The sequence below is a fragment of the Ceratotherium simum genome, chromosome 13 (assembly GCF_057802395.1).
Source record: "Ceratotherium simum simum isolate JZ-2026a chromosome 13, ASM5780239v1, whole genome shotgun sequence".
Classification (NCBI taxonomy): domain Eukaryota; kingdom Metazoa; phylum Chordata; class Mammalia; order Perissodactyla; family Rhinocerotidae; genus Ceratotherium; species Ceratotherium simum.
The window spans coordinates 47,690,033-47,706,935 of NC_141912.1; positions in this window are offsets into that span (position 1 = coordinate 47,690,033).

The following is a 16,903-nucleotide window of genomic DNA, read 5'->3' on the forward strand; positions in this document are numbered from 1 at the left end:
TAAAGTCAACAGAAGGAGGGAAATAATAAAAATCAGAGCAGAAATAAATGAAATTGAAATTAAAAAAACAGCAGAAAGGATCAATGAAACAAAGAGCTGGTTCTTTGAGAAGATAAACAAAATTGACAAACCCTTAGCCAGACTCACCAAGAAAAAAAGAGAGAAGGCTCAAATAAATAAAATTAGAAATGAAAAAGGAGAAATTACAACAGATACCACAGAAATACAAAAGATTATAAGAGAAATCTATGAAAAACTATATTCCAACAAATTGGACAATCTAGAAGAAATGGATAAATTCCTAGACTCATACAACCTCCCAAAACTGAATCAAGAAGAAATGGAGAACCTGAATAGACCAATCACAAGTAAAGAGATTGAAACAGTAATCAAAAACCTCCGAAAAAATAAAAGTCCAGGACCAGATGGCTTCTCTGGAGAATTTTACCAAACATTCAAAGAAGACTTAACACCTATCCTTCTCAAACTATTCCAAAAAATAGAGGAAGATGGAACACTTCCCAACACATTCTACAAGGCCAACATCACCCTGATACCAAAGCCAGGCAAAGACAATACTAAGAAGGAAGACTCCAGACCAATATCCCTGATGAACATAGACGCAAAAATCCTCAACAAAATATTGGCAAACCAAATACAGCAATACATTAAAAAGATCATACACCATGATCAAGTGGGATTTATACCAGGGACACAGGGATGGTTCAACATCCGCAAATCAATCAATGTGATACACCACATTAACAAACCGAGGAATAAAAACCATATGATCATCTCAATAGATGCAGAGAAGGCTTTTGACAAGATCCAACATCATTTATGATAAAAACTCTCCACAAAATTGGTATAGAAGGAAATTACCTTAACATAATAAAGTCCATATGTGACAAACCCACAGCCAACATCATACTCAATGGGAAAAACTGAAAGCCATCCCTCTGAAAACAGGGACAAGACAAGGGTGCCCACTCTTGCCACTCTTATTCGACACAGTACTGGAGGTTCTGACCAGAGCAATCAGGCAAGAAAAAGGAATAAAAGGAATCCAAATAGGCAATGAAAAAGTGAAACTCTTGCTGTTTGCAGATGACATGATCTTGTATATAGAAAACCCTAAAGAATCCATTGAAAAGCTATTAGAAATAATCAACAACTACAGCCAAGTGGCAGGGTACAAAATCAACTTACAGAAATCAGTTGCATTTCTATATACCAACAACAAACTAACAGAAAGAGAACTCAAGAAGACAATCCCATTTACAATTGCAACAAAAAGAATAAAATATCTAGGAGTAAATTTAACCAAGGAAGCAAAAGACCTATACAATAGAAACTACAAGACATTATTGAGCGAAATCAATGATGACGTAAAGAAATGGAAAAATATTCCATGCACTTGGGTTGGAAGAATAAACATAGTTAAAATGTCCATACTACCTAAAGCAATCTACAGAGTCAATGCAATAGCAATCAGAATCCCGAGGACATTCTTCACAGAAACAGAACAAAGAATACTAACATTCATATGGGGCAACAAAAGACCCCATATAGCTAAAGCAATCCTGAAAAAGAAGAACAAGGCTGGAGGCATCACAATCCCTGACTTCAAAATATACTACAAAGTGATAGTAATTAAAACAGCATGGTACTAGTACAAAAACAGACACACAGATCAACGGAACGGAATTGAAAGTCCAGAAATAAAACCTTATATCTATGGGCAGCTAATCTTTGACAAAGGAGCTAAGGACATACAGTGGAGAAAGGAAAGTCTCTTCAATAAATGGTGCTGGGAAAACTGGACAGCCACTTGCAAAAGAATGAAAGTAGACCACCTTCTTTTGCCATACACAAAAATTAACTCAAAATGGATCAACGACCTGAAGGTGAGACCTGAAACTATAAAACCCCTGGAGGAAAATATAGGTAGTACACTACTCACCATCAGCCATAATGGGATCTTCTTGAATTCCATGTCTACTCAGACAAGGGAAACAAAAGAAAAATAAACAAGTGGGACTTCATCAGATTAAAGAGCTTCTACAAGGCAAATGAAACCAGGATCAAAATGAATAGGGAACCCACCAGCTGGGAAAAAATATTTGCAAACCGTATATCTGACAAGGGATTAATCTCCATAATATATAAAGAACTCACAAAACTGAATAACAAAAAAACAAACAATCCAATCAAAAAATGGGCAGAGGAAATGAACAGACACTTCTCCAAAGAAGATATACACATGGCCAATAGGCACATGAAAAGATGCTCAACATCACTAGTCATCAGGGAAATTCAAATCAAAACCACACTAAGATATCATCTCACACCCATTAGAATGGCTATAATCACCAAGACAAAAAGCAACAAATACTGGAGAGGCTGTGGAGAAAGGGGAACCCTAATCCACTGCTGGTGGGAATGCAAACCAGTGCAGCCTCTACAGAAAACAGTATGGAGATTCCTCAAAAAATTAAAAATTTAAATACCTTATGATCCAGCTATCCCACTACTGGGTATCTACCCAACGAACCTGAAATCAACAATCCAAAGAGGCTTATGCACCCCTATGTTCATCGCAGCATTATTCACTATAGCCAAGACAGGGAAGCAACCCAAGTGTCCCTCGAAAGATGAATGGATAAAGAAGATGTGGTATATATATACCATGGAGTACTACTCAGCCATAAAGAAAGACAAAATCGTCCCATTTGCAACAACATGGGTGGACCTGGAGGGTATTATGTTAAGTGAAATAAGCCAGAAAGTGAAAGACAAACAGGGCATGATTTCACTCATATGTGGAAGATAAACCAACACACGCACAGATAGAACTGTTTGGTGGTTACCAGGGGCTAGGAGGGTGGGGGGTGGGCACAAGGGGTGGAGGGATGCAACTTATATGGTGGCTGATAAACAATAATGTACAACAAAAATTTCACAATAGAAAAAAATTTTTTATTGAGGCAACATTGCTTTATAACATTATATAAATTTCAGGTGTACATCATTATATTTCGATTTCTGTGGACTACATCACGTTCACCAACCAAAGACTAATTACCATCCATCACCATGCACATGTGCCCTATTACTCACTTGCCCTCCGCCCTCCGCACTTCCCCTCTGGTAACCACCATCTAATCTCTGTATCTATGTGTTGTTCATTGTTGTTGTTTTTATCTTCCACCTATGAGTGAAATCATATGGTATTTGACTTTCTCCCTCTGACTTATTTCACTTAACATAACACCCTCAAGCTCCATCCATGTTGTTGCAAATGGCAAGATTTCATCTTTTTTTAATGAATGAGCATTATTCCGTTGTGTATATATACCACATCTTCTTTATCCACTCATCAGTTGATGGGCACTTGTTTCTAAGTCTTGGCTATTGTGAATAATGCTGCAGTGAAAATAGGGGTACAAATATATTTTTGCATTTGCGTTTTCATGTTCTTTGGATAAATACCCAGAAGTGGAATAGCTGTATCATATGATAGTTCTATTCTTAATTTTTTGAGGAATCTTCATATTGTTTTCTACAGTGGCTGCACCAGTTTACATTCCCACCAGAAGTGTAGGGGGTTCCCTTTTCTCCACATCCTCTCCAACACTTGTTATTTCTTGTCTTGTTAATTATAGCCATTCTGACGGATGTGAGGTGATATCTCATTGTGTTTTGATTTGTATTTCCCTAATAGCTAGTGATATTGAACATTTTTTCATGTGCCTGTTGGCCATCTGTAAATCTTCTTTGGAAGAATGTCTGTTCAGATCCTTTGCCCATTTTTTTAATTGGATTGTTTTGTTGTTGTTGAGTTGTATAAGTTCTTTTTATAGTTTACATATTAACCCCTTATCAGGTATATGACTTGCAAATATGTAGTTTGATGTAGTCCCATTTGTTTATTTTTTCTTTTGTTTCCCTTGCCTGGTGAGACATGGTTCTCAAAAAGATACTGCTAAGACTAATGTCGAAGAATATACTTCCTGTGTTTTCTTCTAGAAGTTTTATGGTTTCAAGTCTTACATTCAAGTCTTTAATCCATTTTGTGTTAATTTTTGGTTATGGTGTAAGATAATGGTCTACTTTCATTCTTTTGCATGTGGCTGTCCAGTTTTCCCAGCACCATTTATTGAAGAGACTTTCCTTTCTCCACTGTATGTTCTTGGCTCCCTTGTCAAAAATTAGCTGTCCATAGATGTGTGGGTTTATTTCTGGGATCTAGATTCTATTCCATTGATCTGTGTGTCTGTTTTTGTGCCAGTACCAAGCTGTTTGGATTACTATAGCTTTGTAGTATATTTTGAAATCAGAGAGTGTGATACCTCCAGCTTTGTCCTTTTTTTCTCAGGATTCCTTTGGCTATTCGGGGTCTTTTGTTGTTCCACGTAAATTTTAGGATTCTTTGTTCTATATCTGTGAAAAATGTCATTGGGACTTTGATAGGGATTGCATTGAATCTATAGATTTCTTTAGGAACTGTGGACATTTTAACTATGTTAATTCTTCCAATCCATGAGCATGGAATATCTTCCCATTTCTTTATGTCTTCTTTGATTCTTTCAACGATGTTCTATAGTTTTCAGTGTACAGGTGTTTCACCTCCTTAGTTAAATTTATTCCTAGGTATTTTATTCTTTTTGCTGTGATTGAAAATAGGATGGTATTTTTAATTTCTCTGTCTGCTATTTCATTGTTAGTGTATAGAAATGCAATTGGTTTTTGCATGTTGATTTTTTATCCTGGAACTTTACTGTATTCATTTATTATTTCGAATAGTTTTTTTGTGGATTCTTTAGGGTTTTCTATATATATAATCATGTCATCTGCAAATAGTAACAGTTTTACTTCTTCCTTTCCAATTTGGATCCTTTTAATTTCTTTTCTTGCCTGATTGCTCTGGCTAGGATTTCCAATACTATGTTAAATGAGAGTGGTGAAAATGGGCATCCTTGTCTGGTTCCAGTTCTTAGAGGGATAGCTTTCAGTTTTTCACTGTTGAAAAACTGGGGGTTAGCTGGGGGTTTGTCATATATAGCCTTTATTGTGTTGAGCTACTTTCCTTCTATACCCGTTTTATTCAGAGTTTTTATCCTAAATGGATGTTGTATCTTGTTGAATGCTTTTTCTGGATCTATTGAGATGATCATGTGATTTTTATTCTTCTTTTTGTTAATGTGGTGTGTCACATTGATTGCTTCATGAATGTTGAACCATCCCAGCATCCCTGTAATAAATCCCACTTGATCATGGTGTATGATCTTTTTAATGTATTGTTGTATTTGATTTGTTAGTGTTTTGTTGAGGATTTTTGCATTTATGTTCATCAGTGATATTGGCCTGTAATTTTCCTTTTTTATGTTGTCCTTGTCTGGTTTTGGTATCAGGATAATGTTGGCCTTGTACCATGAAGTAGGAAACATCCCCTCCTCTTCAATTTTTTGGAAAAGTTTGAGAAGGATAGGTATTAAATCTTCTTTGAATGGTTGGTAGAATTCACTGGAGAAGCTGTCTGGTCCTGGACTTTTGTTTTCTGGGAGGTTTTTGATTACTGTTTTGATCTCCTTACTAGTGATCTGTCTATTCAGAGTCTCTATTTCTTCTTGATTTATTTTTGGAAGGTTGTACGATTCTAAAAGTTTATCCATTTCTTCTACGTTATTCAGTTTGTTGGTGTATAGCTTTTCATAGTATTGTCTTGTAATCCTTTGTATTTCTGTGGTGTCCGTTGTAATTTCTCATCTTTCATTTCTGATTTTATTTATTTGAGCCTTCTCTCTTTTTCTCTTGGTGAATCTGGTAAGGGTTTGTCAATTTTGTTTATCTTTTCAAAGAACTAGCTTTTAGTTTCATTGATTTTTTTTTTTTAGTCTCTATTTCATTTATTTCTGCTCTAATATTTTTTATTTCCTTCCTTCCACTGATTTTGGGCTTTGTTCTTCTTTTTCTAGTTCCTTTAGGTGTACTGTTAAATTGTTTCTTTGAGATTTTTCTTGTTTCATGTGGTACGCCTGTATTGCTATAAACTTCCATCTTAGTACCACTTTTGCTATATCCCATAAATTTTGGCATGTCATATTTTCATTTTCATTTAATTTCTTCATTGACCCAATCATTGTTCTGTAGCATTTTCTTTAGTCTCCACATATTTGTGGGTTTTCCAGGTTTCTTCCTATAGTTGATTTCTAGTTTCAAACTGTTGAGGTCAAAAAAGATTCTTGGTATTATTTCAATCTTCTTAAATTTATTAAGACTTGTTTTGTGGCCTAATATGTGATCTATCCTGGAGAATGTTCCATGTGCATTTGAAAAGAATGTGTATTCTGCAGTTTTTGGTTGGTATGTTCTTTATATATCTACTAAGTCCATCTGGTCTAATGTGTCATTTAAGGCCAATGTTTCCTCACTGACCTTCTGTTTGGGTGATCTATCTGTTGATGTAAGTGGAGTGTTAAAGTCCTCTACTATTATTGTGTTACTGTCAATTTCTCCTTTTATGTCTGTTAATAATTGCTTTATATATCATATGTTGGGTGCATAGATATTTATAAGTGTTATGTCCTCTTGTTGGATTGTTCCTTTTATCATTATGTAGCGCCCTTCTTCGTGTCTTGTTACAGTCTTTGTTTTAAAGTCTATTTTGTCTGATATAGGTATTGTTACCCCAGTTTTCTTTTTTTTCCCATTTACATGGAGTATCTTTTTCTACCCCTTCACTTTCAGTTTGTGAGTGTCTTTAAGTCTGAAATGTGTCTCTTGTATGCAGCATATATATGGGTCTTGTTTTTTTTTATCCATTCAGCCACCCTATGTCTTTTGATTGGAACATTTAGTCCATCATCATTGAAAACAGCAATTGATAAGTATGTACTTATTGCCATTTTGTTACTTTTTTTCTGGGTATTTTAGTAGTTCTCTGTTCTTTTCTTCTGCTCTTGGTCTCTTCCCTTGTGATTTGATGGCTTTCTTTAGTACTATGTTTGGGTATTTTTCTCTTTATTTTTTGTGTGTTTATTATAGATATCTGGTTTGTGATTACCATGATGTTCATATACAATAACCTATGTAAATAGCAATCTATATTAAGTTGATGGTCTCTTAAGTTTGACCTCTTACTATAAGCCCTATATTTTTACTGCCCTCCCCCCACATTTTATGTTTTTGATATCATATTTAACCTCTTTTTTTGCACGTGAGGAAGATTCATCCTTAGCTAACTTCTACTGGCAATCTTCCTCTTTTTTTTTTTCCCCTTGAGGAAAACTAGCCCTGAGCTAACATCTTTGCCAATCTTGCTCTACTTTGTATGTGGGATGCCTCCACAGCATGGCTGATGAATGGAGCAGGCCTGTGCCCGAGATCCAAACCCACGAACCTGGGCCCCTGAAGCAGAGTGTGCGGAATCCCAACCACTTGGCCACAGGGCTGGCCCCCCTTAACCTCTTTTTTCTGTATGTGTGTATCCCTTAACCTCTTATCATGGAGACAGATATTTTTAGTACTTTTGTCTTTTGACCTTCATACTAACTTTATAGACAGTTTGGTCTACTATCTTTACTGTATATTTGCCTTTACCAGTGATTTTTTTCTTTGATAATTTTCTTATTCCTATTTGTGATCTTTTCTTTTCTACTTAAGTCCCTTCAACATTTCTTGTAAGGCTGGTTAGGTGGTAATAAAGTCCTTTAGTTTTTGCTTGTCTGGAAAATTCTTTATCTCTCCTTCTGTTCTGAATGATAACCTTGCCAGGTAGACTATTCTTGGCTGTTGGCTTTTCCTTTCAGCACTTTGAATATATCATGCCACCTCCTTCTAGCCTGTAGGGTTTCTGCTGAGAAGTCAGCTGATAGCCTTATGGGTTTTCTTTGTATGTAACTTGTTGCCTTTCACTTGCAGCTTTTAGGATTCTCACTTTATCTTTAATTTTTGACACTTTAATTATAATGTGTCTTGGTGTGGTCCTCTTTGGGTTCATCTTGTTTGGTGCTCTCTTTGCTTCTTGTACCTGGGGGTCTCTTTCCTTCCTCAAGTTAGGGAAATTTTCAGCTATTATTTCTTCAGCTAGATTCTCTGCCCCTTTGTCTCTCTCTTCGCCTATAATACCAATTTTAGTACCATGATGTTGCCCCAGAGGTCCCTTAGATGCTCCTCTTTAATTCTTTTTTCTGTTCAGCTTGGGTGATATCCTCCACTCCTTCATCCAGATCGCTGATCCGTTCTTCTGTGTTAATCAACGAGAGGTTGATTCCCTCTAGTGAAATTTTCATTTCCATTATTGTATTCTTCAACTCTGATTGGTTCTTTTTTGTACTTTCTAATTCCTTGTTGAAGTTCTCACTGTGTTCATTTATTCTTCTCCCAAGATCAGTGAGCATCCTTATGACTGTTAGTTTGTACTGTTTATCAGGTAGGTTGTTTATCTCTGTTTCATTTACTTCTTTTTCTGAAGATTTGTCCTGTTCCCTTATCTGGAACACATTCCTTTGTCCCCTCATTTTGCCTACTTCTCTGTGCTTATATCTGTGTATTAGGTAGATCAGCTATGGCTCCCAATCTTGGAAATGTGACCTTATGTAAGAGATGCCTTATGGGGCCCAGCAATGTGCTTTCCTCTTGTCACCTGTTCCAAATGCTCCGAGATTGTCCCTTGTGTGGGCTATGTGTGCCCTTCTGTTGTGGCAGGGTTGCTTTTGCTGCAGTTACATGGGTAGGTTAGATTGGCCCCTGGGCCAGCTGGTTATAAGTCTCAGCCATATGCAGCTGCTATGGTCACTTTATTGGATGGGGCAAGCCCTGGCGCAGCTGGCTGCGAAGGCTAATAGCACACAACTACTGCTGTTTTGCTGTTAAGCTAGTCAGACTCCCAGTGTGGCTGGGTGCTATGCTTGGGGCTCACAGTTGCTGCAGAGCAACTCAGATGTGGCTCTCTGCAGCACATGGCTGTTGTCAGCTCTCTCAGGAGCACAGATGGTTGGGGCTGGCCCCAGGCACAGCATCGCACAATCATTTCAGGCATTAGAAGGTGGGGCATATCCCCTGTGTGACTATTTGAGATGGCCAGTAGCACATCTGCTGCAGCCAACAAGCCCCACTGCCCGTGGGCCCACGGAACCCGCTGATGCAGGCTTGCCCTGTGTGCATGCCCTGCTGAGGCACACCCATTTGTCCTGCTGCAGAGGTCCTGCACACCCTGCCTACGTGGGCCCACCGGTTCTCCTTGGGCTTGCTGGTGGGTGGGGCTGGTCCCTCAGGCCAGCTGCCTGCCCTGGCTGCACTCGATTAAATCAGAGCTCTAGTGTGTGGGGCAAAATCCTGCACTGACAGGCCAGAAGAAGGAATCCAATGGCATCTGCCAGTGTCCCTGTCAGCACGACTGAACTAGATCACAATAATGGCTACTGCCAGTGTCTCAGTCCCTGGAGTGGGTGGACCCAGCCACCTCCTACCTCTCTGAGATGCTTTCAGAGCTTAGTAGGTGAGTCTTTTGTACCAATGGACTATACACTTTTCTTTCTGGTGTTTTTGTGTTGGTTTCTGGAATGGGTGAATCTGCGCATGAGCCCTTTAACAGCAGGTTTTTCTTTCTCTAAAGTTCAATAATTTTTCGGGGGGTATTCCCTATTGGTTTTCAAAGCCAGCAAAGCCAGGTATTATGGGACCTTGTCTCAACTGTGCTGAATCTAAAGGTTATTGTGGTATAGGTCTTCTGCTCAGATCCCCCCGCTCCTCCAAGAAAAGTTTCATACCCTTAAGATTGCTCCAGCTGTGAAGCACTGTGGATAGGATGTAGTTTTTTCCCCCAGCAGAGGTGTATTTCTGCCTCTTCCACTCCAGTCACTGTTGTTCCTTGTTGTGGGGGTTCTTTTTATCCAGTTTCCAGATCTCTCTCAGAGGAAATTGTTCCACACGTAGTTGTAGATTTGTTGTATCCATGGGAGGAGGTGAGTTCAGAGTTCTCCTATGCCACCATGTTCTCAGAATCTCACATAGACCTTATTCTAAGTGCAATGAAAATAGGTGTTCATCTGGGAAATGATGTAATTGAATATATGTTTGAGAAAATTTCTTGAAAAACAGATTGGAAGGGGGCGAAAGTAAAATCAGACAGACAATAAGAAAGTGTTTGTACTTGTGCAGGCAAGAGATGAAGATGACCTAGACTGGATGGAGATAGAAAGAAATGGACATATTTGAGATATATTTTGAGGAAGTAATCATAGGACTTGCTGACATGTGAATGTGGAACTTAGAAGAGAAATGTGGCCTGGGATCTAAGTTGTGGAAGTGGATGAGCTACTCCAGGGAAAGAGAGAGAGGGGGGAGCAGGGGGAGGGGAGAGTGCAGCAGAGAGATGATGAGAGGGCTTGGGAAACTCTGCACTTAGAAGTCCAGTAGAGAAGAGACCAGAGAGAAAATCAGAACAGGAGGAACACATGAATTTAGAAAGGAGGTGTTTCAGCAACCATCCATCGATAGATAAATGGATAAACATGTGGTATATATACACAATAGAATACTATTCAGCCTCAGAAAGGAAGGAAATCCTGTCACATGCTACAATATGGATAAACCCTGAGGACATTATGCTCAGTGAAATAAGCCAGTCACAAAAAAATGAATACTGTGGTGGTCATGAGGGGCTGGGGGAAGGGGTTAACAGTGTGTTAACATTCAATGGATACAGAGTTTCAGTTTTGCAAAATGAAACATTTCTAGAGATCTATTGCACAAAAATGTGAATGTACATAACACTACTGAATGTTAAAGATAGTTAAGATGGTAAATTTTATGTTTTTTACTACAATTTAAAAAGATGAAATTAATTTAAATAAAGAAAGATTTCTAAAAAGGGAGAAGTGGTCAGCTGGGTTGAGTGCTGCCAAGAGATCAAGCAAGAAGAGAACACGTTACTGAACACAAACACAGGTTCATTTACGTGCTGCAGAAGAGGGGGCCAAAAAACTGGATCACCAGGCTTGTGGCAAGGAGAGTGGGTTTATTTCAGGTGATGTCAGCCAGGAGATGGGAGTAAGCACTCAGATCCGTCTCCTGAAAGACAGGAGATAAGAGGTTTTAAAGGTTGTGAGGAATGCCACTGCGTGCAGGGAGAAGGGTGGTGAGATAAGGGAATCTGCAGGTGAGAGTCCTTGGTTGTCTGCTTCCGTGATGGATGGTGGATTCCGAGACCAGGAGTTGGGATCTGGGAAACTGTAGTTTCTTGATGTTCTCTGGACATCAGTTTTCCTGCAATAAACTGTAAGGACCTGTAACTAGCCAAGACTTCAGCTTGAAGATACTTGAGCACATTTGAATGTTAATGAGATGATCCATTGTAGAGGGAGAGATTGATGAGGCAGGAAATAGGAAATCTCATGGAATGTTGTCCTTGAGAAAGTCTGAGGAGGCGGAGACAGAGCTCCTGGGAAGGGACAAATTTTGACAGGAGGACACACTTCCTCTAACATGCCAGGAGGAAGGAAGAGAAGTGGGAGTGCTTACAGGTGGGTTTGTAGGGTTGGAGGTGAGAAGCAGTAGAGTTCTCATCTGATGGTTTCTATTTTCTTTGTAAAATGTAAGGCAAGGTTGATAACTCGAGGGCTGGGGAGATGTTACATCAGTGGTTTGAAGAGAATGAATGTATGTATGTCATTAGTCATCCAGGATTGTGGAAAAACGAGCCTGCCAGTGAGTCACAGCAGGATTGCCCAACTGCGTGGAGGGGCTGTGGAATTCCGTATTCGTTATTTTATGGTGAAACTACCATATCTTATACTTTTTCAATTCTAAAAGGCACCTTTGAAACTGGGATACATTCTAGTATTGTTCCATAGTTTCCCAGCATTATTTCAGAGTCTAATTGTCAACATTGTTTTTTCTTAGTCGTCCATAAAACAATGGGCGTCTTACAATCAACAGCACCTTAGAGACAGTGAAATATGGTCATTTTATCCCTGCCAGGTTCAGCTGCTTGTGTGCAGACATGGAGAAGGCATTTCTTTAGGGTTGGGTTTCAAAGACAATATGAATAGGTGACAGCTTGACAACAGCTGGCAATCACAAAGGGGCCTGTTTGAGCCCACTAGGGGAATAATGTAATTGCAACATGATTGTAAGCACTGCCTCCTGAGGTGATCAGCTCTTCATACTGGAAGTGTTTCATCTGGAAGTTTGGTCTGCAAGACCAATCTCTAAGATCTTTTGCCAGGTTAAGACTGTATCATAAAATTCTCTTGTAGGAAACAACAGTTCAGAATTCCTTTGACAAAGTGTCCAATATTGAATGCTCAGGAGCTATATCCTTAATGGAGGGGTGGTTATTGAAGAAAGGGTCCAGAAAGCATATGTCTCCATTCATCAAATGTTTATTAATTACCTACTGTATGCAAAGCAGTCTGTTAGATTTGGGGGAAATAAAAATAAATAAAATTTGGGTCTCTGATCTAAAGGAGCTCACAATCTGCTATAAGAGACAGACAAGAAACGAAGAGTTGTCACTAGAGGTATTCATTCATCCAATCACTTATGTGACGTATGTTTATTGAGCTCCTACGAAGTGTAGGCACTGTTCTAGGTGCCGAAAATACAGCAGTAGTAAAATTGACAAGGTTCCTGCCCCCATGGTCCTTACCTTCTAGTGGGGGGAAGACAATTAACCAATAACATTCCAGAAGCATGATAATTTTGACTAGTGATATATATGAGGAAAATAAGTGAAATCTTATAGAGAATGACTGGGGTGCTACCTTAGAGGGTGTTAGGAGTATCAATTAAGCTACTTTGGCTACAAGTAATAGCAAATCTAACCTATAAGTCCTAGGGTCATTAATTATTTATTTTAAAAGCCAAGAGGTTATTGATCCCAGAGTGGGTTCAGTAATTTAGTGGGTTATTAAGGACCAAAGCTTTTATCATCCTTCTATTTCCCTACCTTCAACATATTGGCATTTCCCTGAGGCTTGTTGCCCCATGGTTGCAAAATGGCTGCCATAGCTGCAGACATTACATCCTCTTACAGTTTCCAAAGCCAGAAGGGAGAAGGGATCAGGGAAGGAGGGCAAGATAACATTTTTTCCCTAGTGTAGCTCCCTCATTTTATCAGGAAAAATTCTTTCCTAGAAGTTCCCTCATCCCCCAGCAGACTTCCCCCTAAAACTCATTGTACACAAATGGTCACTTGCCTATATCTAATTCAGTGACCAGCAGAGAGGACCTATATTGCCACACTTGGTTCAAAATAATTATGAGTCACCAAATCTAGATTTCTGGCAAGAAAGAAGACAGAATGACCTTGGGTAGGTAAATAATGACTGCCAAATCAGGGAATGCTTCTCTGAGGAGATGACATTTGAACTGAAACCTAAATGATGAAATAGTGCCAGTCTTGTGTACCATGTGCCATGTGGTGCAAGGAAGGGAACCGGGCCAGGGTAGTTGGTCGTGGGTGGTCAAACAATGGAGGAGACACTTGAGGACAAGAATGAGTCAGCCAGGTGAAGATATGGGTGGAGATGGGTGGAGGCCTTTCAGGTGCAGTGGAGTCCAAAGGAAGGAAAAGAGGTGTGAAACAATTTGTAAGCTAGAGCAAGATGAACAAGACAGGGTAGGTTGCAACCTTGGCGAAGACGACTTCAGAGAGGAAGATTCAGATTCCACCATTACAGAATGAGTGATAAGGTAGATGTCTGCAAAAGGAGGTTGTGCTCAGTTTCACTCGGGCCTTGGAGAAGACTTCCTCAAGAAAGAGACAGTTGGGTTGAATCCTGAGTAAGGACAAGGAGTTAGCCAGCAAACAGAGGTGGGAAGGTTGTCCTGGGCATAGGGCACAGCCTGCACAGAGGCTTGGAGGCTTGAAACAACATGATAAAAACACTCAGTAAGGTATTACCAGCGTATGACGTGTGAGTCAGGGAGTTACTTGTGATGAGGCTGGAGCCATGCTTAGGAGCTCGGGAGCTTGGGAGCTCGGCTTTATTTACTTTAAGCCAGTAAGAAAGTTAACTCCTTGCCTTTTACAAAGTTGAGAGTCCCAGGTAATAACAGTTGAGTTGGTTTTCTCTTTTGTGCCATGTGAAGTTGTGTTGGATGATCTCCAAGAACACTTCCATCTTTTACATTCCTGATATCTAGTAGATGCTCAATAAAAGTTACTGAACAAATGAACTACGAACAAGCTTCAGTCTTTCCTGCTGCCAAACCTTTGCTCATCAATATAAACTGGATGCGTCCTTCAAGGCCTGGCCCAGCCTTGCATGATCGATGAAGTGGCCCCGGACCACCAGCCTCCATCAACCCTTCCCTGCTTCGGATTTACTGCTCCAGCTCTTAGCAGAGAAGGCCTTGTACATTTTTCACATTTATGTTTCTTCTCTTCCCAACTAGACTGTGAGCTCTGAGAGGTCAGGAGTCGTGTTTTATGTAAATCAATATATCCACAAATATATGTCACACAACGAAAATATTGAATTTTCCCATCTGATGGATGGACTTGAGTGGATTTCAGCCCCAAAGGGGATTCTCAAATCTCTGGTCACTTCCTAGAAGACCCAGAGCGATCCAGGAAGCCAAATAAGGACGAGGGAGCCCTGGGATTAAAAGTAAGAGGTGCCCCTCACTATGTTACAAGAATTTCTTAGTGAGGGTTTTGAAAAATGCCAGACCCCTAGATAAACATGAATGTGGTTTTTGAAATATGGGCTTGGGAGAGCTAGGAAGTCTATGAGTGCTAAAAAAAGCCCCCCCAAAACAGAAAAGCGTTTTGAGTGTTTCACAGTTAGAAAGATACGTCACTGTCCATGGTGCCTTCTGAGAGCCTCGGTCCCTTGTGTCAGTCAGCAGAGACTAGGTTATGCTGAGGTAACAAATAGCTCCCAAATTGCAGCAACTAAGAACAATACAGAGCAATCTTTTGCTCACGCCCGTCACAGATCAGCAGGGCCCTCTACCTGTCACAGTCACTCAAGGGCCCAGGCTGAGGGAGTAGCTGCCATTTTGAGTTGCTAGTCACCACGGCAGAACAACTTGCATGACCCCATCCAACCACAAGGAGGTTAGGAATTGCAACGCTGCCTTGTGCCTGGAACTAGGGACAACCAGAAACATCAGAGAACATACTCCATCATCCTGGTGAGCAGAAAGCCAACCAAAGACAGACCTCCAAGCATTGGCACTTGTGTTCTCCGTGTCCCATTTTCAGGCAAAGGCAGATGTTCCTAAGAATGCTAATAGCTATGGCCAAGTACCACAGATCCCGTGCCACCACCATAGTTTTGGATTCCTTGCCAAAAAGGGATGCCTTTGCTTTCTGTGAGAGTCTGTGTGTGTCACCTAGCATGTGACTCATCCATTCTCAGCACCGTGCCCCTCCCACTACAGGAGCTACTCCCACTGCAGGACTCGTCTGTCAGGCTGCAGGGCCCCTGCATAGGGAGCTGGCTGCCTGTGCCAGGGCTGGGCCCAGCCTGACTGCCTCAGCCTAGGGATCCACCATTTGGCGCTAAATTGACGGCTCAGAGGTCCAGGAGCCCAGCCTGCTGATTTGTGGCAAGATATGACAAGGGAAAGCCTCTGACACCTGCATCTCCAGCAGTCAGGGAGTGGGGCAAATTTGTCAGTGACTGTTGTTGGCTAGCCACAGTGAGTAGTCCCATATTCTCCTTCTCCTTCCAATGACTTCCTCTGGAGAGGAATCTCAGAGAAGAGCAGGCAATTATGAGTGTACAGTTGGGAGGCCTTGTAATTTGGGGTTTGATTAATGACACACACAGTGAATAAGTGTTAAAAAGGAATTTGGTAACTTGGGGCCATTTTACATAATTGAATAAGAGCACTAGTCTGGTATGAAAATATTTTTATTTTTGTTTTATTACTGTCTGCTCCTTTGATCCCATCCAAATATCAGAGTCCAGGAAACTGGTATCTTTAAAAGAATTATTTTCTTTTTCTGATGACCTAAAAGTGATTAAGTGCAAAAACAGAGGCTAATTAACTGTTTTTTATCATTATGTCCCCTCATTAAACTTCATAATGTTTTATCTACAATTTTGACTTATTATGAAGACATCACCAGTCTCCTTGAAGACAGAGGAATATTTTTACACCTTCACCAAAAAATCCTGCACTTCCAACGACTAATATATGGCATTAAGAATTCTTGATCCTGGACATTATTTTTCTCCGATCAGACTTTCTTGAGGAATGTAAATTTTGGGGAGATTTCAATTGGTTCGTAAGCTTGTCTGCATTGTGTCATTCTTTGCACTAGGGGAAAGGACTTCCAAATGTCTTCATTTCCATTGTCTTTCATACCATTCCTTAAAACATTGTTGTAATTGATGCTTCACTCAAGTCCTTCCTTTTTCTGAAAGATTCTTTGTCAGTATTTGTTGAGTGTGAGTTTTGAAAGTTTATTTTTGTTTGAAAATTTTTATTCTTTCAATTTTGAGCAAATGTTTTTCCCCTCTAAAGTAAACTTACAGATAAAAGAAGGAGGCTTGAATTTATCTCACATTATTTTTGGTTTATTAAATTTCCTCTTTCAAAGTTCATTCATACTCTTATAGTTTGGAAAAATCGACTTATTTGGAGAACAGAGAAATGATTTAAAGTACATTTCTGGGCAAATGATTAGCCTTAAAAGACTGCAAAGCCTGTATTTTATGTCTCTAGGAATTGTATCCTAAGATCATACAGGCCTGAATCCCTTTCCGACAGTATTTACATAATATAGAGTTACAGCATCATTGTCTATTTGCAAAATAAATGAAAATTTGTAAACTGAAACCAAGACTCTTATGCAAAGAGAATGAGATCAGGGGACAGCTCTAAGCCTGGTGCCTGTTCCGTCTTTCTAAAATTGGACATAGGAACAGGGGCACAG